Source organism: Myodes glareolus, chromosome X (assembly GCF_982192425.1).
Source record: "Myodes glareolus chromosome X, mMyoGla1.1, whole genome shotgun sequence".
In the NCBI taxonomy this organism is placed as follows: Eukaryota; Metazoa; Chordata; class Mammalia; order Rodentia; family Cricetidae; genus Myodes; species Myodes glareolus.
Genome location: NC_142053.1, coordinates 116,235,139 through 116,261,796, shown reverse-complemented (window position 1 = coordinate 116,261,796; position 26,658 = coordinate 116,235,139). Strand labels below are relative to the sequence as shown.

At 41.2% G+C, this 26,658-nt stretch overlaps 1 protein-coding gene across 13 annotated transcripts in view; it reads left to right on the top strand.

Moving 5' to 3' along the window:
* Scml2 (Scm polycomb group protein like 2) overlaps positions 1–26,658 on the top strand; it is a 149,936-nt gene that overhangs the window by 4,460 nt on the left and 118,818 nt on the right. For 12 of the 13 annotated variants that reach the window (XM_085684798.2, XM_085684796.2, XM_085684797.2 and 9 more), the window contains exon 1: positions 18,310–18,402. The gene's annotated coding sequence lies outside the window, so the exon portion shown is untranslated. Of the gene's footprint in view, positions 1–2,087; positions 2,190–13,031; positions 13,134–18,303; positions 18,403–26,658 lie in introns of those variants that run through there. The other variant, XM_085684788.2, reaches the window with a different exon arrangement.

Genomic DNA, 26,658 nt, shown 5'->3' with positions numbered 1-26,658 from the left:
TCCCTTACTTCTTCCAACCCTTCCTTCCCCCCTCCTCCCTCCTCCCTTTCTCTGTCTCTGTCTGTCTGTCTGTCTGTCTGTCTGTCTGTCTGTCTCTCTCTGTGAGTGTGTGGTTTTTTTGTGTGCATGTGTGAGAGAATTTATATGTCTTTATATGTCTGCAGGTCTTGAAATGCAAGCCTTTCTACTTACTGGAGGCAAATAGATTCCCGTAGACATCATCCTGGAGCTGATTTTTTGAATCCAAAATATAAATTTCTGATTGAACGTATTAGTTTTTGTACCATCATTTTGCAGATGTCCCCTTGAGGTTTTTTTTTTTTGAATAGCTTGATAATTTTTCTATCATTGAGGATTTTTTCCTTGTATACATTTATGATTTCTTGCATGCTTCTATTAGTTAACAGCCTATTTTTTTTACATTTTAATTTTGAATCCGTGTCTTTTAAAAATTGCCTAAGTAAGACTTCAAAATCTCTGTGGCTATATCATGTGACAGTCTCTTATTGTGTCCCTGACAGGACTGAGAGCCTTTATACTCTGACTGGTGCCTCTATGGTGCTGTGATGTGAGGAGCCTACCACTCTGTACACTGTGGAACTTTTTTTCTATATTTAATTTTTATTTATGTATTTTGGAACAGGGGTTCTCTTTGTAATAACCATGTCTGATTGGAAGTTGCTTTGTAGTCCAGGCTGGACTCAAACCCTTAGATATTTCCAACCTCTGCCTCCCTAGTGCTGAATTAAAAGGCCATTTTTAATTAATCCTAAGAGAATGTAACTTAGAAACAGGCACCTGTGCTGGACTTTCCTGACCTCATGGTCCACCTGCTCCTCCTCCATAGTAGTTCCATTGTAGGTGTGGGCTGCATGGCCCAGAAATACTTTTTCATTCTATTTTTCACCTTCATCTCTGGTACTCATGCAGGCCTTGTTACTGTCATTTTTTGAAAAGGTGTTTGTGCTGTTCTTAGCCATGCTTGGAACTCACTATGTATTATATATTGCTGTTTAGTATATATCATTACAAATAGATGTTTACTGTGTGTCTGTGAGTAGTTCTGGGCTATGAGATGAGGTCTCCTTGACACTTCTGAGGTGTTCTGTTTTTGTCTCTCTGCTGTAGGCCTCTTAATTTTGCTATGTTAGGCCTTCCATTGCTGGATTAAAGTCATCTTCCTTCTCCAGCATTCCATATTTCTGGGATGAAGTGCACTTTGACATTCCCACATGTAAGGTTTCCTTTTAATTTATATGGAATGTAGTAAAGAGAGCTGCAGTTGTGTTTCAAAGTCTCAGGTCGGATGTTCAGCGCCATTTTGTTTCAGACTTGTGTCAAATTCTACACCAAAGAAGATGTTTTGCGAGAGTGGTCATTTATAGCTGCCATTTTATACATTTTCTTGTCACTTCAAACCTATATATGTATGTAAATATAACTGTGTGCATATATAGATGTGTATATATACATACAAACCATACACTATTTTTTCAGTGCTTGAGATAGCCAACCCTCATTTCCTTCTGACCCGAGCTTCTTCCTTTGCCTCTTGAGTTCCAGGCTTTCAAACATATTGTACCTTTATAATGTTTTTCTTTTGTATTTCTTTCTTCTTTCCTTCTTCAGACCCTGTTGTTGCACTTGACTTGTCTGCGGCTTTCTCTGAGACACAGATGTGCAGAGAAGGAACTTAATTCCTGGGCTAAAAACAGGCACAGGCTTGACAAGGCCGGATGTATCCTGGAGGCAGGCCCTAATGGGGGCACTGTCTTTGGTCCTGATATCCCAGGTGTTCCATATTGAAAGGCCGTGCTATGGCCTCTGTGCACTCAGTCTGAGTCTCACTTGCAATGCTCTTTCTTATGTTTGAGCATCATAATGTGATCGATTTCCTGCTGACTTTGTGCCCTTGTATGAGAATTTTGGCTGACACTGTCCCATTTTTCCTTTCAGAAAAACTGTATATAGGATGTAGAATTTCCTAATAAACTTGCTTGTACCAGCAGTCAACTTGTGTATGCATGCCTAATCCCAAACTTTACTATCTTCTCTAACTTCTCATCCCCTGGTCATCTCTCTCTCAGGAACCTACCAGTAGGAAACACCCTTCCGGTGAAGGACAACTGATTCCTCAATATGGACCCCAGACTACAGGAGGAGGAGGAGGATTTGCAGGAACAGGAGGAGTAAGTACGGCCATAGCATAGAGAAAAGTAAGAGAAGCCAGGCTGAGGACTGCCTGAAGGAAGAGGCAGAAGGGTTGGGTGTACAATAACATAGGACAGCGGGAGTCTAAAGAGCTCTTTCTCTTCCCTCAGGTGCTTCTGATGCTTTTGTAGTCTAGTTCTTGGGGTATATTGCTAAAGCACTTAGAGTCTTTACTTTTAATCAACAAGTCTGCCTTTACTTACATGAAAATATTTCCATAAATTTAAAGACATGAAAACATATACTTGAGAGTTTAAAGACAAAATATATTCCTAACAGTGTCAATTGTGTTTCATATTGTTTGGTTTGAGCTGTCCATGTAGACACAAGATGGTTAGACCTATGGTATGTGTATGACTTGACTGCAATCTGATACCCTCATATATGTGTTTAGTCTAATTCAAAACAAACAGGGCTACAATGATGAAAAATAAAAATCTGAACAAGAGGGAGAGAAGGAACTGAAGAAAAGGAATCAGTTTAATAGCTCAAATTGTTTTTTCTTTGTGATGCATCAGAGAATAAGAACATTGTATCATTAAAATTAAAAATACATATGTGTATATATACTTAGAAACATATATACCTGAATATATATAACCATTATGAAATCACCTAAAAGGACTCTTACCTGTATTGTATGTACCTGAATTTGGACAAGAAACTAAGTTATTTCTCCATACATCAGGACCTCAGGGAAAGCCCCAGAGAGGCCTAGCTCTTAACAACCTCCAGCCTAGTCCAGGGTATTCAAGAAAGTTTCCATGAGCAAAATCCCAATTCTTACCCTTCTTTTGGGTTTTAAGTATGAAATATGTTCTCAGTAGTGGCCTAGGTCAGCTGTATGGCTGTTCTGTCACTGCGTGGGTTTGGAAGTAGTCAGTTGTCATGTGCTCTCCTCAGACTCTCAGACAGCTGGCTGGAGCACAGACCTGCGTCTCCTGTACCAGGTCATAGCCATTCCTCCTTTCAGTAGTGGCGTCTTTGATGAAATGAAAGAATACTGTTTCAGATATTAACATTCTTACATGTTTAGATGATGTTAATCTGTCTGTACTAAATTATCTTCATTAGATCTCCTGTTTGTAATTTATTCACATTGTAAAACAGGCTGAAAAAGATCCATCCAGAGAATGCATGCCTACTGAGATTATGAAAACCCTTTTGTGAATATTTGTGATAACTCGTAGCATTTTATAATTTACCTACTCCTGCTTTGGGAATAGGTATCCGTTCTTCCCCAGCCATACAACTGCCTTCCATCTTCAGAGTATCTTGTTTGGTCCAATACTGGTTCCTTCCCAGTCTGACTGGAATTGGTGAGCTCCCATTAGCTCAGCTAAACTGTTACAGTAGGTGTCCCCATCATGGTCTTAACCTCATTGCTCATATTCTCACTCCTCCCACTCTTCCACTTTTGGCATTTTGGGAGCTCAGGCCATTGCTCTGATGCAAGTCTCAGCCTCTGCCTCCATCAGTTGCTGGATGAAGGTTCTATGGTGATATTTAAGATATTCATCAGTCTGACTACATGTGAAGGTTAATTCAGGCACCTACTCTACTATTGCTTAGGGTCTTAGCTGGGATAATACTTGTGGATTTCTTCAGAAATTCTCCATTATCAGATTTCTTGCTAGGCCCATAATGGCTCCCCCCAATCAAAATATCTTTGTCCTTCCTCCATCTCGCCTTTCTCATCTCGCCCTCAAGTTCTCCTCCCCCTTCCCTTCTCCCCTCCTCTTCTGACTTTTGTTCTCCACCCCCCCCCCCCAATGCTCCAATTTTGTCAGGAGATCTTGTCTATTTCCCATTTCCTGGGATATCTATATATGTTTCTCTTAGTGTTCACCTTGTTACTTAGCGTCTCTAGGGTGATGGACTATGGACTTGTTACATTTTGCTTTATGTTGCTATGAACATAGTTGAGCAAATTTCATTATAGTATGATTGAGCATTATTTGGGTAGATGCCCAAGAGTGGTATTGTTGAATCCTGAGGTAGGTTGATTCCCAATTTTCTCAAAACAAAACAAAACAAAACAAAAATGCCAAACTGATTTCCTGAGTAGTTGTACAAGTTCCCATTCCCATGAATAGTGGAGGAGTGTTCCTCTTACTCCACATCCTGTCCAGCATAAGCTATCATTAGTGTTTTTTATTTTATCCATTCTGATTGGTATACAATGGTATCTTAGAATCATTTTGATTTGAATTTCCCTAATGGTTAAGAATGTTGAACATTTCCTTAAGTGTCTTTTGAAAATTTGAGATTCTTCTGTTGTGAGTTCTCTGTTTAGATCTGTACTCCAGTTTTCAATTGAATCATTTGGAATTTTGATGTGTAAATTATGTTGGCCTTCATATATTTTGTATATAAATTCTCTGTCTGATGTGGGACTGGTGAAGATCTTTTCCCCATTCATTCAACTGTGTTTTTGTCTTATTGACTGTATCCTTTGCTTTACAGAAGTTTCTCAGTTTCAGGAGGTTCTATTTATTTATTGTTGCTCTCAGTGTCTGTGCTACTGGTGTTATAGTTAGGAAGGGGCCTCTTATGCCCATGTTTGAAGGCTACTTCCCACTTTCTCTTCTATCAGGTTCAATGCGGTCAGAAATACATTGAGTTCTTTTATCCATTTGAACTTGAGATTTGTGCAGGGGTAGATATGGGTCAATTTGCTTTGTTCTACATGTTGAAAAGCAGTTATTCCAGCAGCATTTGTTGAAAATGTTTTCTTTTTTCCATCGTGTAATTTTAGCTTCATTGTCAAAGATTAAGTGTTCATAGGTATGTAGATTAATATCCATGTCTTCAATTTGATTCCATTGGTCAACCTTTATGTTTTTATGTCAATATCAAGCTGTTTTCAATATTATAACTCTATAAGAGAGATTGATGTCAGGTATGGTGATGCCTCCAGAAGTTCCTTTATTCTACTAGGTTGTTTTTGCTATCCTGAGATTTTTGTTTTTCCACATGAAGTTGAGTATTGTTCTTTCGAGGTTTCTGAATAATTATGTTGGGATTTTGATTATTACATTGGGATTGTAGATTGCTTTTGGTATGATTGCCATTTTTATTATTTTGATCCTCCCTATTCAAGAGCATGGGAGATCGTTCTATCTTCTGGTATCTTTTTAAAATTCTCTCTCCTGAGGCTTAAATTCGTATCAAACAGGTTTTCCTCTTCTTTGGTTAGTTAGTATTACCCAAAGATATTTAATGTTATTTCTGACCATTGTGAAAGATGATGTTTCTCTGATCTCTTTCTCAAGTTCTTTTTCATTTGTATATAGGAGGACTACTGATTTTTTTTAGTTGATCATATCCTGCTACATTAGTGAAGGTATTTATCAGCAGTAGGAGTTCCCTGGTAGATCTTTGGGGTCACTTATTATACTATCATATCATCTGAAAATGTCAGAAGTTTGACTTCTTCCTTTCCAATTTGAGTCCCATTGATCTCCTTTTATTTTATTATTGCTCTAGGCAGAACTTCAAGATCTATGTTGAATAGATATGTAGATAGCAGACTACCTCGTCTTGTTCCTGATTTTAGTAGAATCACTTTGGGTTTCTATCTATTTAATTTGATGTTGGCTGTCGGCTTGCTGCATATTGTTTCTATTATGTTTAGATATGGTTTTTGTATCCATGATCTCTTTAAGACCTTTATCATCAAGGGGTGTTAGATTTTGTCGAATGCTTTTTTAGCATCTAATGAGATGATCATATGTTTTGTCTTCCCATTTATATGCTGGATTACATTGATAGATTTTTGTATGTTGAGCGCCCCCCCTGCATCTATGGGATGAAGATGACTTGATTATGGTGGATGAGTTTTCTGATGTGTTCTTGGATTCTCTTTGCTAGCATTTTACTGAGTATTTTTGCATCTATGTTCATGAACGAGATTGGTCTGTAATTCTCTTTGTTGGTTGAGTCTTTGTGTGATTTCAGTATCAGGGTAACTGTAGCCTCATTAAAAGAGTTTGGCAATATTCTTTCTGTTTCTATTATGTGGAATGTTTTGAAAAGTATAGGTATTAGTTCTTCTTTGAAGTTCTGGTCAAATTCTTCCCTGAAACCATCCATCCCTTGGCGTCTTTTGGTTGGGAGGCTTTTAATGACTGCTTCTATTTCTTTGAAGGTTATAGGTCTATTTAAATTGTTCACCTGGTCTTGATTTAATTTTGATATGTGGTACCTATTCAGAAAATTATCTATTTCTTTTACATTTTCCAATTTTGTTGTGTACAGCTTTTTGTAGTATGATCTAATGATTTTCTAGATTTCCTTGGTGACTGTTGTTGTGTCCATGTTTTCATTTCAGATTTTGCTAATTTGGATGTTCTTTCTCTGCCTTTTAATTAGTTCAGTTAAGGGTTTTTCTATCTTGTTCATTCTTTGCAATACTAGGGGTCATTTGGGCCTGCTCCCACAGGGGTTGCTTGCTTGGTGCTCTTTCTGTTGAGTTTGCTGCCTTGGGCCTACACTGGCAGAGGTCGTTTGCTCATGCCTGCTCTGGTGTAGTTTGAAGGATAGGACCTCCTCAAGGGAATGTCTCTGGCACAGGCCTGCTATCTCAGAGATTGCTAATTCATGCCAAGTCCAGCAGAGGTTCAGGCCTGTTCCCTCAGAGATGACTCCCTTGTACCTTCTCCTAGTCCTGCAGAGGTCTCTGACTTGGATCTGCTCCCTGGGAGGTAATTACCTTGTACCTGCTCATGTAGAGTTCACTCCTTCAGTCCTGCTCTGGCAGAGCTCACTTACTCAGGCCTGTTTTCATAGATGTTTGTTGACTTGGGTCTGGTCCTGCAACGTTCTCTGGCTCAGGTCTATTCCTTTGGAGGTCACAGACCTCTGAGGTCCTGGCTCAGGTCTATTCCCTTGGAGTTTACAGGTTTGTTCCCAGACCTGCAGAGTTCTCTGGTTCCAGCCTATTCTATCGGAAGTCCCAGACTTGCTCCTGAACCAGCAGAAGTCTCTGGATCTGCCCTGCTCCCTCAGTGGTTGCTCCTATGGAGTTCGCTGCCTGAGGCCTACTCCGGCCTAGGTCACTGGCTCAGACCTGTTTCTGTAGATGTCCCCGGGCTGGGCCTGCTCTCATAGAGGTCCCTGGCTTGGGCCTGGTTCCAAATATGTCTCTGGCCCCAGTTTACTCCCTGGGAGGTCTCAGACTTGTGCCCAGACCCCCAGAGGTCCTGGCTCCAGCATACTCCCTCCAGGGACTCAGAGTCAAGCCAGGACCTGGACCTGCAGAGTTCTCTGGTTCCTGCCTACTCCCTTGGATGTTCCCAGACTCATCCTGGGATCCACAGAGGTCCTGCTCAGGCCTACTCCCTTGGGGGTTTCAGACTTGCACCTGGACCCACAGAGATCTCTGGTTCTGGCCTAATCCCTCAGTGATTGCTCACTTGTACATGCTTATGTGGAGTTTGCTGTCTCAGGCCTGCTCCAGCCTAGGTCGCTGGCTCAGTCCTGTTTCTATAGATGTGACCAGTCTGGGCCCATTCCCACAGAGATCCCTGAATGGTCCTGCAAAGGTCTCTGGTTCCAGTCTACTGCCTCAAAGATCCCAGACTTGCACGAGGACCCAGAGAGATCCTCGTTCAGGCCTACTCCCTCAGAGTTCCCAGCTCACCACTGCTTTCATAGTGTCCCATAGGTTTGGGTACATTGTGTTCTTCATGTTTGTTGAATTCTAGGGCATCTTCAATTCATTCTTCCTTCTTTTCTTTTCTTTTCTTTTCTTTTCTTTTCTTTTCTTTTCTTTTCTTTTCTTTTCTTTCTTTCTTTTAGACAGAGTTTCCCTGTAGCTTTGGAGCCTGTTCTGGAACTAGCTCTTATAGACCAGGCTGGCCTTGAACTCACAGAGATCCACCTGCCTCCTGAGGGCTGGAATTAAAGGCCTCCACCACCAGTGCCCAGATCAATTTCTTTCTTTACTTCTTCCTTGACCCAGGGGTGATACAATTGAGAATGGTTCAATATTCATAAATTTGTAGACTTTCTGAAATTAGTATTGTTAACTTCTAATTTTAAAGCCTGTGCTTCAGAGTTTCTCTGAGGTCGTGGGGCATTGGAGTGCTTGGAGGCACAGTGGGACTTGTAACTTACTGGGTCCAATTGATGGGATGGGGCCCGGAGTTTTTACCCCAGTATAAAGGGCCTACAGAGTGAACTGCCCCACTGGGTGGGTGGTCACTCACCTCTTGGTCCTCTCTGTGTATAGTTCCAGCCTGTGTTTTAGAGTTTCTCTGATGTCCTGGGGGATAGGAGGGCTTGGGGCAGAGTAGGACATGCACTCTACAGAGTAAAGTTGCTGGGGTGGTTGTATTAGAACAGCCTACTGTTGTCAGAGTTTTCACCATTTGTTGACCGAGATTTCTATCCTGCCCTGTTCCCTCAGTCATTAAATTCCAAAGAAATCACACAAGAGGTCTACATTAGTTATAAACTGATTGGCCTAGTAGCCCAGACTTCTTATTAACTCATAACATATTTTAGCCCATTATTCTTGTCTATGTTAACCACATGACTCGGTACCTTATTCAGAGGCAGTCACATCTTGCCTTGTATGTGGCTGGGTCACAACTGCAGACTGCTCTTCACTCTTCCTAGCATTCTTGTTGTCCCACCTATACTCCCTGCTTGGTGGCACTGCCTATACTTCCTACCTGGGTACTGACCAATCAGCATTTTATTAAACAAGTATAAGAAACAAATGTTTATAGGGTAAAACAACTGTCCCACAGCAGCCTACCAGCAGGAAGATTCCCTGCTGGCTTGCTAGAGAAGCTGAGGCAGGTGGGAGAAGGGACACAGAGTTTTGCCCCGGTATAGAGTGCCTAGAGAGTGGGGTAACCCAGTCAGTCAGTGGTAACTGACCTCATGGTTTTCTCTTTTTATTTGCAGCCTGTGTTTCAAAGTTCCTCTGAGTTTGTGTGGGTTAGGAGGGTTTGGGGGCAGAGGGGGACTGGTAACTTACAAGTTCCAATTAATGTGATGGGGGGGGGGGTGGTTGGAGCAGCCTATCTGCAGGAGACTTGCCTGCTGGCTGGCTAGAGAAGCTGAGGCAGGTAGTGTAGGTGCCCAGGGTTTTTTCCCTGGTATGGAGGGCCTAGAGAGTGAGGTGCCCTGCCAGGTGGGTTGGCACTCAACTCTTGGACATTTCTGTGTAACTTGCAGCCTCTGTTTCAGAGTTTTTTGAGGTGGCGGAGAAAGGAGGTTTTAGGGGTAGAGTGGAACTTGTAGTGTACAAGGTCCAATGATAGGATGTAGATTATCTGAGTTTTTCAGGGTATACTTTTGGAGTAGAAGTAGTATAGCAGAGAGTATATACCTGTTGCAGTTGAATTCTGGGAGGATCAGGTGTTAATAGTCTATCTATTTCTACTATTAACAATATGTAAAGGATTATTTTCATCTCTGTTCTTATGTCCAGCACAGCGTAGTGCTACTTCTAATGTATTTCAGTGTATAGATGTCACATATCCTTTGACTGTGATATTATCTTGAGAGACCATCCTCATTAATGTTGAATTTCTTGTTTCAGTTTTGGGTTGAATCTGTCTGTCCCCTCCATTCCTTATTTTCTCCAACCCTCCCTTCCCCCCTCTTCCTTTTCTTACTCATTCTTTTTTCGTGTGTGTGTGTTTCGTGTGTATGTGTGAGAGAATGAGATTAGTATTTCTTTATATGTCTGTGTCTCTTAGAATGCAAGCCTTTCTACTTACTGGAGGCATATAGGTTCACAAGGACAGCTTCTTGGAGCTGAATTTTTAATCCAAAATACAAGTTTCTGATTGAACCTCTATGTCAGTTTTTCTACCATGCATCATTTTTGCAGATGTCCCCTTGAGGATTTTTTTGTATCCATTTACAATTTCTTGCATGCTTCTCTTAGTTAAGGTCCTGTTTTTTTATATATTTTAATTTTAAATCTGTGTCTTTTAAAATTACCTAGGTAAGGCTTCAAAATCTCTGTAACTATATCATGTGACATTCTCTTATTGTGTCCCTGACAGGACTGAGAGACTTTATACTCTGACTGGTGCCTCTATGGTGCTGTGATGTCAGGAGCCTACCACTCTGTACACTGTGAAACTTTTTTCTATTTTCATATTTTGTTTATGTATTTGTAAGAGGGTTTCTCTGTGTAATAGCCATGACTGTTTGGAAGTTGCTTCAGAGTCCAGGCTGGCCTCAAACTCACAAATACCCCATCCCTTGCCTCCCTAGTGCTGCATTAAAAGGGCTATTTTTGTTTTCTGAAGAGAATGTAACTTAATAACTGGCACCAATGCTGGACTTTCCTGACCTCATGGTCCACCTGCTGCCTCCTCCATAGTAGTTCCATTGTAGGTGTGGGCTGCATGGCCCAGAAATATTTTTTCACACTGTTTTTCACCTTCATCTCTGGTACTCATGCAGGCCTTGTTCCCATCAGGTTTTGTTAAGCTGTTTGTGCTGTTCTTAGTCATGCTTAGAACTCACTGTGGATTATATTGTTGTTGTTTTCTGTATGTCATTACAAAAAAAACCCCAATGTTTGTTATATGTCTGTGAGTAGTTCTGGGCTATGAGATGAGGGCTTGACACTTCTGAGGTGTTCTGTTTTTGTCTCTCGGTTATAGGTACGTAGTCCTGTGTTTGTCTTTTTGAGAATAAAACCTTGCTTTTATTTGTCCTCCACAGCATGGTGACGAATGTCAATTTCTGGGTTTTGTTGTCTGTAGAAGATGGAGGGAATGATCCCCACTGATGCATATTAAGAATATATGCAGATGCTGAAAGAAAAATTAAATTAAGAAGACAGTCCATTGAAAGAAAATATTATTCTACCCAAAGTAGTAGTCCGACTACAGGGTGGAAACACTGGGTGAAGGTGTACAGAAAGTATAATGGGCTCTGTGAACAGATACAGCACTGGGACTGTAATAGGTACAGTCCTTTTACTTCCTCTGTGATGAACTGAATGGATGTGTGATTCAGTCTTGTTGGTTATTCAAAGATATGAGTTGTACAGGTTAGCAGATCCATCATGTGGTCCATACACATCTAGTATGTGGAGAGCTCATCAGATCAGGCTCAGTTGTGCTAATTTTCCAGCCATCAGCTGTTCATACTGGTCCTGTCTACACCATGTTTTCATTTCTTTAACAGTAGCACTCTGTCTGAGCTGTGCTTCTACTCTCTCGGCGTTTGTTCTGTCTATGTTTAGTGATTTGACAGGGATTTGGATCATTTGTTTTAGCCCTTTCTCATTTCCTAGACTGTTTGGCCATGCAAGTGATATTGTAAAGAATTAAGGCTGTGATACCTGCTTACCTGCCTCTATTCTGATGCCTTGTTCTGCAAACATCTTTACTTTTTCTTCAGTAACCACCTGAATTACTCCTGCTGTTTTTCTGTCTTCTGTGCATCAGCCTGTGAGTTCTTGGCAGGTGAATGGTGTTTGTCAGGGTTTTTGTATGCTTTGGCCTTGAACTTATGACTGTCTTGTTCCCATGCCCTATGATTGGCTGTGTTTGTAAATAAATAAAGCAAGAATTTCACTCTAGAAAATACAGGCCCATATCTTCGTTATTATAGTGAAAGAACTCATATTTCCATGAAAACCAGAGCTTAAGGATTAGAGGAGACCATGCAAGCATGGAACTCCATGAAAGTGGTCAGGATATCAGGGGAATGTATAGTTCAGCTGATTGAACGTTGGATAAGGAGTGCCTCTAGAGTGTGGGTCCCTTCCTAGCTACCTGTGTGAATTGAAAACTATGCCCTTTATTAGTTTTTGAGAGCAGGTCTCTTTAGTTTTCCCAAGTCAGGCCTTATACTGCTGAACTAAAGACATCTTCCTCCTCCACTATTCCATATTTCTGGGATACAGGGCCCATTGACATTCCCACATTTAAGATTCCTTTCAATTTATGTGGAATGGAGTAAAGGGAACTGCAGTTGTGTTTCAAAGTCTCAGGTTGTTTGTTCAGTGCACTTTTAGTTCAGACCTGTGTCACATTTTACACCAAAGAAACTGTTTTTTTTTTTTTTTACTGTGGTTAATTATAGCTGCTATTGTATGCTTTTTCTTGTCACTTAAAACCTATGTATGTATGTATGTATGTATTTATAAATGTGTGTATATAGAGATATGTATATGTATACATACAACACATGCATCGATTTTTCGGTGCTTTAAAGACAGCCAAACCTCTTTTCATTCTAACCCATACCACTTCTTCCTTTGCCTCTGGAGTTCCAGGATTTCAGACCAAATGTACCTTTATAAATATTTCTTTTGTATTCCTTCTTCCGACCCTGTTGTTGCACTTGACTTGTCAGTGGCTTCTCTGAGACACAGATGTGCAGAGAAGGAACTTAATTCCTGGTCTAAAACCAGGCACACACTTGACAAGCCAGCAGTATCCTAGGCAGGCCCTAATTGGGGCAATGTGTTTGGGTCCTGAGAACCAAGGTCTTCTCATCCTGAGAGGCCATGGTTTTCATTCCCATAGCCTCTGTGCACGCAGTTTGGGTCTCACTTGCAATACTCTTTGTTATCTTTGTGTTTAATTACTTGATCGACTTCTTCCTCACTTTGTCCCCTTGTATGGGATGTTTTGCTGCCACTGTCCCATTTACATTTCAGGAAAGCTGTATAACATGTAGAAATTCCTAATAAACCTGCTTGTACCAGCAGTCAACTTGTATAAGCATGCCTGATCCCAAACTTTACTATCTTCTCTAACTTCTCATCCCCTGGTCATCTCTCTCTCTCTCTCTCTCTCTCTCTCTCTCTCTCTCTCTCTCTCTCTCAGGAATCTGTCCGTAGAAGACAACCTGCTGGTGTAGGACAACTGATTCCTCAGTATGGACCCCAGACTACAGGAGGAGGAGGAGGATTTGCAGGAACAGGAGGAGTAAGTATGGCCATAGCATAGAGAAAAGTAAGAGAAGCCAGGCTGAGGGACTGCCTGAAGGAAGAGGCAGAAGGGTTGGGAGTACAATTACATAGGACAGCGGGAGTCTAAAGAGCTCTTTGTCTTCTCTCAGGTGCTTCTGTGGTTTTTGTATTCTAGTTCTTGGGGTGTATTGCTAAAGCACTTAGAAAGAGTCTTTACTTTCAATCAAGAATTTGCCTTTGATTACCTGAAAATGTTTCAATAAATTTAAAGATATGAGAACATATAATTGAGAGTTTCAAGGCAAAATATTTCCTAGCAAAGTCAAATGTGTTTCCTATCGATAGGTTTGAGCTATCTGTGAGATGCACGATTGCTTAGACCTATATAGTATGCATATGATTTGACTGTAATCTGAAACCCTCATAAATGATGTCAGTCTAATCCAAAACACACAGGGATTCACAGGAGAAATATAAAAATTCTAAACAACAGGAAGAGAAGGGACTGAAGAATGGAAGCTGCTTTACATCTCAGATTAGTTTTTCTTTGTGATGCCTCAGAGGACAAGGACATTGAATCATTAAAATTAAAAATATATATGTATTTTTATTTACAAACATTTGTACATATACTTGTGTATATATTAGTTATGAAATCACCTAAAAATATCTTTTTGCCTATATTGTATGTTCCTGTGTTTTGACAAGAAACTAAGTTATATTTCCATACATTTTGGCATCAGGGAATGCTTCAGACACGCCTAGTTCTTAACAACCTCCAACCGAGTCCAGGGTATTCAGGATATTTCCAGGAGCCAAATCCCAATTCTTACCCTTCTTTTGGGTTTTAAGTTTGAAATATATTCTCAGCAGTGACCTAGGTCAGCTCTGTGACTGTTCTGTCACTGGGTGGGTTTGGAAGTAGTCAGTTGTCATGTGCTCTCCTCAGACTCTCAGACAGCTGGCTGGAGCACAGGTCTGAGTCTCCTGCATCAGGTCATAGCCATTCCTCCTTTCAGTAGTGGTGTCTTTGATGAAATGAAAGAATACTGTCTCTGATATTAGCATTCTTACATGTTTAGATGATGTTAACCTGTCTGTACAGAATTATCCTCATTTGGTCTTTTGTCTGTAATTAATTCACGTTGAAAAGCTGACTTAAAAAGATACCATCCTGAGAATACATGTCTATTGAGATTAGGAAAACCCTTTTATAAGTATTTGTGATAATTTGTAGAGTTTTTTTTTTATTTTGTCTGCTGCTGCTTTGGGAATAGGCACTTTACCATGCATATTGTATATGACTGCTTCTGAGAGCTGTGTTTACTAGTGACTGTCTCTTGTAGAACACAGGGTTAAAACTTATCCTAAAGTGAGGTTCAGTTTCTCCCAGGAAAGAACATGTAACAGATTCTGTTGGTCTGTACTCTGATCAACTCTCAAAGCTGTCAGGCAATTAAGGTTTGTTTTTAGGGGAGTTTTTGTCAGTTATTTTTTTGTATATCTGATTCTTGAACAGTGTCCTAAAGTGTATATCATCAGTTTAAGTCATTTTCTCTCCTTTATATGGTTTGTGATCCCCCACTGAGGTCTCTTCTTGGCCCGCTCTCTTGTTCAACAGTCTTGTTCTGCTATCTTAGTTTGCTATTTTGGTCCACTCTGTGTTGTCAGTCTGTGCTTCAGAGTTCTTCTCTTGGTCCTCTCTGTATAGTCGCTGCCTATGCTTCAGAGTTCCTTTGCAATCATGAGAAATTGGAGGTCTTGGAGGCAGAGTGAGACTTGTTATCCTACAGGGTCCAATTGTTGGAATGGGGTCCAGGGTTTTACCTTGGTATGCAGGGCCAAGAGGTTGGATTCCCCACTGGGTTTTTGGTTACTTACTTCTTTGAGTTCTCTCTGTGTAGTTACAGCCTGGATGTACAGATCCTCTGATGTTCTAGGGGATAGGAGGACTTGGAGGCAGAATGGAAATTGTAGCTTACAGAGTTCAATTGTTTGGAAAGTTGTGTTAGAACAGCATGCCTGCAGGAAGAATCCCTATTGGCTGTCTAGGGAAGCTGAGGAAGGTGGGAGAATGGGCTGGGAGTTTTGTCCTGTTATGGAGAGCCTAGGGAGTGGGGTACCCCGCTGTGTAGTTGGTAACTCACCTCATGATCCTCTCTGTGTATTTGCAACCTGTGTTTCAGAGTTCCCTCTGAGGTTGTTGGGCATAGGAGAGTTTGGAGGCAGTGTGGGACTTATCGCTTACAGGGTCCAGTTGATGGGTTGGGGGTATTGGTGCAGCCTACCTGCTGGAAGCTTGCCTGCTGGCTGGCCAGAGAAGCTGAGGCAAGTGGTGAAGGTTCCCGGGGTTTTGCACTTGTATGGAGACCAAGAGAATAGGGTGCCCTGCCGGGTAGTTTGGCATTCACCTCTTGGGCATCTCTGTGTATTGGCAGCCTGTGTTTCAGAGTTTTTCTGAGGTTACGGTGTATAGGGGGTTTGGGAGCAGAGTGGGACTTGTAGCTTTGAAGGTACCATTGATGGAATGTAGATCTCTGTATTTTTAAGGGTATACTTTTGAAGTAGATGTAAATGTAGCAGACCATATATACCTGTTGCAATTGATGATACTGGGAGGATCAGGTGTTAATAGTCTATCTGTTTCCACTTTTAATAATATGTAAAGGATTATTTTCATCTCTGTTCTTATGTCCAGCACTGGACAGTGATATTATTAGTGTATTTCAGTGGAAAGATGTCACATAGCCTTTGTCTGTAGTATTATCTTGAGACACCCTCTCATTAATGTTGAATTGCTTGTTTCAGTTTTGGGTTGAATCAGTCTCTCCCCTCCATCCCTTACTTTGTCACATCCTCCCTCCCTCCTTCCCTCCCTTTCTTCCCCTTCTCCTACTCTCTCTCTCTCTGTTTCTGTCTGAGTATGCTTTGTGTGCATGTGTGATAGAGTAGGTTTAGTGTTTCCTTTATATGTCTGAATCTCTGGGAATGCAAGGCTCTCTATTTACTGGAGGCATATAGATTCCCAAGGACAGCTTCCTGAAGCTGGTTCTTTGAATTCATAATATAAGTTTCTGATTGAACCTCTTTGCCAGTTTTTGTACCATGCATCTTTTTATAGATGTCCGCTTGATGTTTTTTTCCTTGTATACATTTACAGTTTTTCTACCCTTGAGGTTTTTGTTTACTTGTTTACATCTATAATTTCTTGCATGCTTCTCATAGTTAAGGTCCTGCCTTTTGTTTTTTACGTTTTAATTTTGAATCTGTGTCTTTTCAAATTGCCTAGGCCAGGCTTCAGAATGCTTTGTATCTAAAACATGTGACATTTTCTTATTGTGTGCTTTGCAGGATTTAGGGTCTTTGTACTCTGTCTAGTGGCTCTTCAGTGCTGTGATTTCATGAGCCTACCTTTCTGTTCAGTGTGGAAATTTTTTCCTATTTTTGTTTATTTTTTGGAATGGTGTTTTTCTATGTAACAGTCCTTGCAGTGTGGAAGTTGCTTCATAGTCCAGGCTGGCCTTGAATTCACAGATATCCCCATGCCTCTGCCTCCTGAGTGCTTGATTAAAAGTTTCATTTTTGTTTTCCTAAAAGAATAAAACTTAGAATATAGCACCTGTGCTGGACTGTCCTGAGCTCATGGTCCACCGGCTGCCTCCTCCCTAGTAGTACCGTTGTCAGTGCGGGCCACATTTCCCAGAAATAGTTTTTATGATGTTTTCCACCCTCATATCTGGATCGCATGCAGGCCTTGTTCCCATCATGTTTTTGTAAGCTGTTTTTGTTATTCTTACTCAAGTTTGGAACTCACTATGTATTATATAATATGGTTATTGTCTACACATAAGTACAAATAAGATGTTTGCTATGTGTCTGTGAGTAGTTCTGGGCTATGAGATGAGGTCTCCTTGATATTTCTGAGGTGTTCTGTTTTTGTCTCTCTGCTGTAGGAACCTGTGCTTGTCTTTTTGAGAACAAAGCCTTGCTTTTATTAGTCCTCCACATCATGGTGACAAATGTCATTTTCTGGGCTTTTGTTGTCTGTAGAAGATGGAGGGAATAATCCCCACTGATGCCTAGTAAGAATATGTGAAGATTTTGAAAGAAAAAATAGATTAAGAGAACAGTCCATTGAAAGAAAATATTATTCCACCCCAAGTACCAGTCCTGATGCAGGGGGAAAACTGTGTTTGAAGGTGTACAGTCAGGATATCAGGCTCTGTGAAGAAGATACAGCACTGGTGGACTAAAGCCATCTTCCTCCTCCAGTATTTTATATTTCTGGGACACAGGGTCCTTTGACATTCCCCACATGAAAGGTTTCCTTTCAGTTTATATGGGATGGAGTAAAGAGAACTCTAGTTGTGTTTCAAAGTCTCAGGTTGTGTGTTCAGCGCCATTTTATTTCAACCTGTGCCAAATTCTACTCCAAAGAAGCTGTTTCATAAGTGTGGTCATTTATAGCTGCTATTTTTTACCTTTGCTTGCCACTTGGAACCTATGTATATATGTATTTATGTATAAATGTGTGTATATATAGTTGTATATGTATACATACAAAAAATGCATCAATTTTTCAGTGTTTGAGAGGTAGCCAACCCTTTTCTCCTTCTGAGCCAGGCCTCTTTTTCTTTCTGAGGTCCAGGATTTCAGGCTCAATGTACCTTTATAAATATTTCTTTTGTATTTCTTTCTTTTTTCCTTCTTCAGACCCTGTTCTTGCACTTGACTTGTCTGTGTCTTTCTCTGAGACACAGATGTGCAGAGAAGGACATTAATTCCTGGGCTAAAACCAGGCACAGGCTTGACAAGGCCAGCTGTGTCCTGGAGGCAGGTCCTAACGGGGGCGGTATATTTGGGTTCCAAAATCCCAGGTGTTCCATACTGAAAGGCAATGCTTATCATTACTGTGGCCTCTGTGCACTCAGCTTGGGTCTCACTTGCATTGCTCTGCTTTACTTTTATGCATCATTACTTAATCAACTTTCTGCTGACTTTGTCCCCTTGTAATAGAATTTTGGCTGACACTGTCCCATTTTTCCTTTCAGGAAAATTGTGTATAGAGCATGTAGAAATGCCTAGTATTCTTGCGTGTACCAGCAGTCAACTTGTATAAGCACACCTGATCCCAAACTTTACTATCTTCTCTAACTTCTCATCCTCTGGTCATCTCTCTCTCTCAGGAACCTGTCAGCAGAAAACAACCTGCCAGTGTAGGACAACTGATTGCTAAATACGGACCCCAGACTACAGGGGGAGGAAGAGAAGTACGTGCAGGAGGAGTAAGTATGGCCATAACATAGAGAAAAGTAAGAGAAGCCAGGCTGAGGACTGCGTGAAGGAAGAGGCAGAAGGGTTGGGAGTACAATTACATAGGACAGCGGGAGTCTAAAGAGCTCTTTGTCTTCTCTCAGGTGCTTCTGTGGTTTTTGTATTCTAGTTCTTGGGGTGTATTGCTAAAGCACTTAGAAAGAGTCTTTACTTTCAATCAAGAATTTGCCTTTGATTACCTGAAAATGTTTCAATAAATTTAAAGATGTAAGAACATATAGTTGAGAGTTTCAAGGGAAAATATTTCCTAACAGTGTCAAATGTGTTTAATATTGATTGGTTTGAGCTGTCCATGTAGACACAAGATTGCTTAGACCCATAGTATGCATATGAATTGACTATAACGTAATTTCCTCATAAATGATGTCAGTCTAATCCAACAGAAACAAGGCTACAATGTTGAAAAATGAAAATTCTGAACAACAGGGAGGGAAGGGACTGAAGAAAAGGAGGCAGCTTAAGATCTTGAATTAGTGTTCCTTTGTGATGCCTTGAGTACAAGAACATTGAATCATTAAAATTAAAAAGTATGAATGTGTATATAAACTTATAATCATAAATACCTATGTATATTTGTGTATATTTATTACTGTTATAAAATCATCTAAAATGATTCTTACCTGTAGAGTATGTACCTGGATTTGAACAAGAAACTAAGTTATTTCTTCATACATTTTGGCATCAGGGAAAGCCCCAGACATGCCTAGTTCTTAACAACCTCCAACCTAGTCCAGGGTATTCAGAACGTTTTCATGAGCAAAATCTCAGTTCTTACCCATCTTTTGTTTTAAGTTGAAATACATTCTCAGCAGTGGCCTAGGTCAGCTCTGTGACTGTTCCGTCACTGGGTGGGTTTGGAAGTAGTCAGTTGTCATGTGCTCTCCTCAGACTCTCAGACAGCTGGCTGGAGCACAGACCTGCGTCTCCTGCCCCAGGTCATAGCCATTCCTCCTTTCAGTAGTGGCGTCTTTGATAAAATGAAAGAATACTGTTTCAGATATTAGCATTCTTACATGTTTAGATGATGTTAACCTGTCTGTACAGAATTATCCTTATTTGGTCTCCTGTCTGTAATTTATTCTCAGTGAAAGACAGGCATACAAAGATACCATCCTGAGTATGCATGTCTACTTAGTTTATGAAAAATCCTTTTGTAAGTATTTTTGATAATTCATAGAGTTTTGTTGTTTTGTCTGTTGCTGCTTTGGGAATAGGCACCTGACAGTAGACCTTGTATGTAACTGTTTGTGAGAGCTGTGTTTAATAGTGACTGTCTCTTGTATAGCATAGGGTTAAAACTTATTCTAAAGTGAGGTTCAATTTCTCCCAGGAAAGAACATGTAAAAGTTTCTGTTGGTCTGTATTCTTGTCAACTTTTAATGGTGTCAGGCAATTAAGGTTTGCCTTTAGGAGAGTTTTTGTCAGTGAATTTTTTTTCATATCTGACTCTTTGACTGTTTCTTAATGAGTATTTCATCAGTTTAAGTTATTTTCACAGCTTCATACACTTTCTGATCCCCCTTGTCCCAGTGATAACCTTTGTATGTCCTTCACTCATTTCTACATTCCGTGGTTCATTCATTCGTTGTTCCTGTCTCTCCAGAACTCAGGAATTTCCCTTTTCTCTACTGATGCCTGCCTCCTATGCGCTGGTTGACGTTGGCCAGAAGTGGTGGAATTTGTCTCCTGATTTGGTATTTTCTGTGTCTTTCTCATTTTCTTCCTTAACCTTTCCTAGTCTAACTTCTCTTCCCTTCCTTTCTTCTTCCGCACCCCTTTCCATCTTTCTTGTGCCTATTTCCTCCTCCTGCATCTCTTTTGACCTGCATTTCTTCCCCTTCTTAGGGGAAGTTCTTGCCTTTCCTCCTAAGCCCTTCCAATTCCCTCATTCCTTCCCTATACCATCTGCCCTTTCTTCCTTTGCCCTTTAATCATTACATTCCTTTCCCCATTGCTGACTGCTCTGTTACAAGCACCATTCCATCTGTGTCTTCCCTTTTTCCCAATTTTTCACTGTATTTCTCTCCTCCCATTTAAAAAATTCTAAAACATTTTTCTATTTTAAGGCAAGAAAACCTTTCTTATATTTTTCCCCTTTGAAACTTTTTCCTTTTCTCTCTTTCTTTCTTTCTTTCTTTTTTTCTTTCTTTCTTTCTTTTTTGCCTTTCAAGCCACTCTTAGTTTTCCATTATATTTTTGCTTATTAATATTAATTTCATCCTCTTCCTCATCATCATTTTATTACTTTCATTTGCTTTTACAGATATGCCTGTCCATGTGCTTCTGGATTTCATGGAAGTCTTTGTGTAGAGTAGGGTTCTCTCAAACTCACAGAAATTCTCCTACTTCTGCTTCAGGAGATCCGGGATCCAAGTCCTCTGCTGGCATCCTGGCTAGATTTCCATTTTAAAGTCACTCCCATTTCTCCTTTCACAATTCTTTCTGTATTTCCTACCTTTTTTCTCTCTCTTCCACTGCTTTCTCTTTCCCTATTGTCTTTCTTTTTTATGTGCCTCTTCTCTGTCTGACCCCTTTCCCTTCACCTCTCACCCCTCCCCCATACTTCCCATGTTCCTGTTCCCACAGTCCCTGTCTTCTAAGATTGCTCCTCCTCCTTCAGTGTTTCCTCCCCTTCCCATAGGTTTATCCCTTTCTCACCCATTTCCTCTCTGTACCCCATTTGTAAAGAACCTAGTTCTATTTTTTGCCTCTTTGCAAATACTTCTCTTCCCCCACCCTCAGCCTCTCATTTCACAGCCCTTTCCCCATGTTAAAGGTGTTTCCCCTGACCTCTCTGATAAAGGAAAAAAAAACAAGAGAAGGGATATGGAAATTTCCTCATCTTCAGTCACTGGTAAAAAGTTCTCCTGTCCTTTTCACCTAACCCTTTGTTATAAATCCTATGTAAGTTTTTGGGGTATCCCTGCTACCCCACAGTCAGGTCAGTATTGGGACTGAGTTCTAATTCCTCCATTTCCCCCTACTTAGTAATCAGGAGGGGACCAGCTCTTCTGCAGCACAGGCTGTGGGCTTGGGTAACAGGCTCTGTGTTCGGCCCTGCCAGGACAGGGGCGATGTAGAATGTTGCTCACTTCTGGTTCCCAGAATGCCCTGGTGTCTGTTAGGCAGTTTGGGCCATTGTGTGGGCTGTTGCCCTGAGGCCCTCAGGCCCTTTGGGGTTTCTAGGCCAGCTTGTGAACTCTCTCAGAGTTGTGGGCCCTCTCCATGGATGCCAAGTGCTGATTTTGGCCTAGTGGAGCTCTCTGCTTACCATGGCAGTGAGTAGAATGTTTGTTGAGATTCGTCCATGCCAACATCTCCCTTTCTCCTGAGGAGTCTCACTTTAACGTTTCCTGTTGAGGGCTTTCTGGAACTTTTCTTGTTCTCAAACTTTTGCCTAACCCCAGGACTTGGACTCTGTGGTGTACTTTCCCAAATCAATTATTAGAACTTGTTTGATTTGTTTATAACCACTTTTTTCATTCTTAGTAGGTTTTAAATGCTATTGATGATTATTGGGAGTTTCTTTTCCCTGTTTCCCCTATCCAACCTCCTTACCACTTCCTTACTTCCCAAACACCTTTAATATGCTTTTCACCCCTCCCCTCCACATTGCCTAATTACATTCTCTGTTTCCTCCTTCCCCTGGCTTCCGCTGTACTGTTCAGTCATTATTGCCTTCCCCCTTCCAGTTTATCTGCCTCCAGTTTGCTTCCTCCCTTCCCAACGCCCTCTCTCTTACTATCCCCTCTCCCTGTGTGCCCTCCTCCCCTGTTCTCCCAGACCACCTCCATTCTGTCGTTCTGACTTCCTTTCTCCTTACCAGTACCTTTCTGTTTTTCTCCTTTCCCTTTTTCAGGCTTTTCAAGACTTTCCCATATCTTTTTCCCTCTCCCACCTTCCCGTACTATTCCATTTCTGATTTTAGTACTGTTCAGATCTTTTACTTCTCTTCCCAATTGTTTACCTAACTTTATAATACCTCCTGCCCCATCCAGCTTACCCATTGCTTTTCTGGTTTTCCACTTAACAATACTTGTTTCTAAGTTTTTCATCCCACTAGTTTTTAGGACCCTTCTTCCTTGTTCCTTCTTTTCTTTCTTTTCTCTGTCCCACCCTAACCTTCATTGTTATACCCTTACCCATTTCTAATTCCTCCATCGCTGCCCTCCTTTCCAAAAGCATCATCACCAGTTTTCCCTTCCCAGGTTCCTTTCCCTGCTCCCATTACCTTGCTTCTTCCTATTCATGCCCCACCTCTTCTCTTTCCCTTCCTCTTTCTCAGCACCAGCTCTCCAGTCCTTTTGTCTACCTTTCCCTTTTCTAAACTCTTTCTCCTTTCCAATGCTTTAAACTTTCTTTTCCTCCCCAGCCCTTTCTACCTTTCCTAACCTATCTTGTGTTTGTGTCTTTTCCAGCACGTTGTCTTTTCTAATCCTTTATCCTGTATTCTGTTTAGTATGCTTTTCCCTGTTCCTATTGCTGTCTCTGGAAGTTCCTTTTATTGTAAAAGATTGTTCAGGCTATTGTGGATTTTTGTTTTTCCACATGAAGTTGAGTATTGTTCTTTCAAATTCTCTGAATATTTGTGTTGGAATTTTGATGGGGATTGTATTGAGTCTGTAGTTTGCTTTTGGTAGGATTGCCATTTTTATTATGTTGATCCTACCTATCCAAAAATATGGACGACCTTTCCGTTTCTGGTATTTCTTTTATTTCATCAAACACTTAAATTTCTTGTTCAACAGGTCTTTCACTTCTTTGATTAGTGCTACCCCCAAGATATTTTATGCTATTTGTGGTTATTGTGAATGGTGATGTTTTTTTCTGATTTCACTTTCAGCTTCGTTTTCATTTGTATATAGGAGGGCTACTGATTTTTTGAGTTGATCTTATTTACTGCCACATTACTGCAGGTATTTTTCAACTGTAGGAGATCACTGGTAGTTTTGGGGGTCACTTATATATCATCTACAAATACCAAATATATCAACTAAATTTTGGCTTCTTCCTTTCCAATTTGAATCCCTTTGATCTCCTTTTGTTGTTCTATTGCTCTAGCCAGAACTTCAAGAACTATGTTGAAGAGATATGTAGGGTGTGGACAGTCTTGTCTTTTTCCTGATTTTAGATTAATCACTTTGAGTTTCTCTCCATTTAATTTGATGTTGGCTGTTGGGTTGCTTTATATTGCTTTTAATGTGTAGATATGTTCCTTGTATCCCTGATCTCTGCAAGACCTTTATCATGAAGGGATGTTGGATTTTGTCCAATGCTTCTACTCTGTACTGTCAGTGCTTGTGTCTCAGAGAGCCTTTAGATATCTTTTGGTCCACTCTCTTGGTTCACTCTCTTGGTTTGCTCTCTTTGTCCACTCTGTGCAGTCACAGCCTGTGCTTAAGAGTTTTTATTTTGGTCCTCTGTGTGTAGTTGCAGCCTGTGCTTCAGAGTTCCTCTGAGGTCGCGGGAGATTAGAGTGCTTGGAGGCAGAGTGGGACTTGTAGCTTACTGGATCCAATTGATGGGGTGGGAATTTTGGAGGAGTCTACCTATTGGACGTGTCTGTGTTTTTGCAGCTTGTGTTTCAGACTCCCTCAGAGGTTGCAGGGGATATGAGGGTTTGTGGAAAGAGGGGCACTTGTTGCTTACAGGGTCCAATTGATGGGATGGGGCCCAGGGTTTGACCCTGGTATGAAGGAACTGGAGTTTGTAGTGCCCTGTGGGTGGGTGTTCTCTTACCCCTTTTAAGAGTTCCTCTGAGTTCCAGGGGGAAAGGAGGGCTTGAGAACAGAGTGGGACTTGTAGCTTACAGGGTCCAATTGATGGGATGGGGGAAGATTCCCTGCTCGCTGACTAGAGAAACTGAGGCAAGTGGGAGAAGGGGCCCAGGGATTTGCCCTTGTATGGAGTGTCTAGCGTATGGGGTACCCTGCTCTGTAGGTGGTAACTCACCTCAAGATCTTCTTTGTGTATTTTCACCCTGTATTTCAGAGTTCCTTTGAGGTTGTAGGGAATAGGAGGGTATGCGAGCAGAGTAGGAATTGTAGCTTACATGGTCAAATTGATGGGATGTGGATTTTGGAACAGTCTACCTGCAGGAAGCTTGCCTTCTGCTTGGGTAGAGAAGCTGAGGTAGATGGGGGAGGTGCCTGGGGATTTTTCCTGGTATTGAGGGCCTAGAGAGTTTGGTGCCCTGCCAGGTGGGTTGGCACTCACCTCGTGGACATCTCTTTGTAGTTGCAGTAAAAAAGGTCGGGCATGTTTGTTTGTGTTTTTTTGTCCTGCCCGGTACCCCCGGCTGTTTAGTCCCAGAGAAAAATCACACAGAAATCTCTATAAGTTATAAAGCTGATTGGCCCGTTAGGTCAGGCTTCTTACTGGCTAACTCTCACATCTTGTTTAACCCATTTTTCTGATCTATTTTAGCCATGTGGCTCGGTACCTTTTCCAGTGGGGCAGCTCACATCCTGCTGCTTTGGTGATCTGGGCAGGAGTGGGAGGAATCAACTTCCTCCTCCCCAGAATTCTCCTGCTCTCCTTGCGTCATTTCCACTTCCTGTCTGGTTTTCCCACCTACACCTCCTGCCTGGCCAATCAGCATTTATTTAAAACATGATTGACAGAATACAGACAATTCTCCCGCACCACTTCCCCCTCTTTTTTTTTTTTTTAAAAAAAAAAAAAACAAAAGAAAGGAAAATATCCATAGTCCATATTTTGGGAATGTGGGCGTAGTAGTATTCCAGGCTACTTCCAGCTATTTGGGGGTGCTCATAATTTTATGGGGACCTAAAGGAAGTTTAGAGTTATGGTCAAGTCCTGACTGAAGTATTCTGTAAGTCTTGATCATCGCAGGCAGCAGTCTTGAACCTGTTCTGGATGAAGAACTCAGACATCTGGGCCATCTGTTCCTACTGGAGATTTCTCAGGTGGTCTCCCTTGGTCAAAGATGATTTTTATTAACTCAGAAGAAATCCACAGCCTCTCATTTTCTGTGGAAACAAAAGCAAAATCTCTTCTCCAAAGTAACATACCTTTTGACTTCAATTTTGAAGCCAAGGTATTTTCAAAATACCTATCTTGGATTAATTCTGCAGCATTTATAAGCAAATATCTTTTAGCAGCTGTTGTTACTTCCTCAGCATTTAAACAATTCAAAGAGAGCATAATAGCATACAGTATCAAGATTCTCTGTGTATTTTCCATCTTTACGTGGCTTTATTTTAACCTCTATTTTCTTTTATTTTTACTTTTATCTTTTGGCTTTTTGAGACAGGTTCTCTGTATATCTTTGTCCTGGAACTCCCTCTGTAGACCAGGCTATCTTTCAACTCCCAGAGATCCATCTGTCTCTGCCTCCCAGGCTACTCGTTCTTTCTCTCTCTCTCTCTCTCTCTCTCTCTCTCTCTCTCTCTCTCTCTCTTACTCTGAGAACTTTAACCTTTAGCCTGTATATATTTTTAACACAATGTAAACCATTTAGAGGTTTTCTTACTCTTTGAATCTCTCTTTACTGTATATCTCCCTTTTTCTGACCACATGGGTCTTTAATTTGCTAAGGAATATGGAGAAAACAGCACTCAAAAGCTCCTGTGGCTTTTCAAGGTCCTTGCCAGGAAGCAAGCTGCAACATTTTATCCATAGTCCGGACTGCCTGCTTGAAAGTCTGCAGTTTTCCCTGGCAAGACGGCCCAGAAAGCTGGCATTTTAAAACAGCATAGTTTTTTTTCCTGCCACTGCTGAAAACCAAAATGCTTTACTCTAGTTTTTCCCAAGCTTTGTCAGGCTTTCTGTGGATGCAGTTATCCATGTGGGTGCCATTCTGTAACATGAGGGGTACTTTTTGTTGGGGATTTCTGTCCCCGCCCAGTACTCCACAGCTGGCAAGCCCCAGAGAAAATCAACCACACAGAGATTGAGAATTGTCTGTATTCTGTCAATCATGTTTTAAATAAACGCTGATTGGCCAGGCAGGAGGTGTAGGTGGGAAAACCAGACAGGAAGTGGAAATGATGCAAGGAGAGCAGGAGAATTCTGGGAAGGAGGAAGTTGATTCCTCCCACTCCTGCCTAGATCACCGTAGCAGCAGGATGTGATCTGCCCCACTGAAAAAGGTACCAAGCCACATGCCTGAAATAGATCAGAAAAATGGGTTAATCAAGATGTGAGAGTTAGCCAGTAAGAAGCCTGACCTAACGGGCCAATCA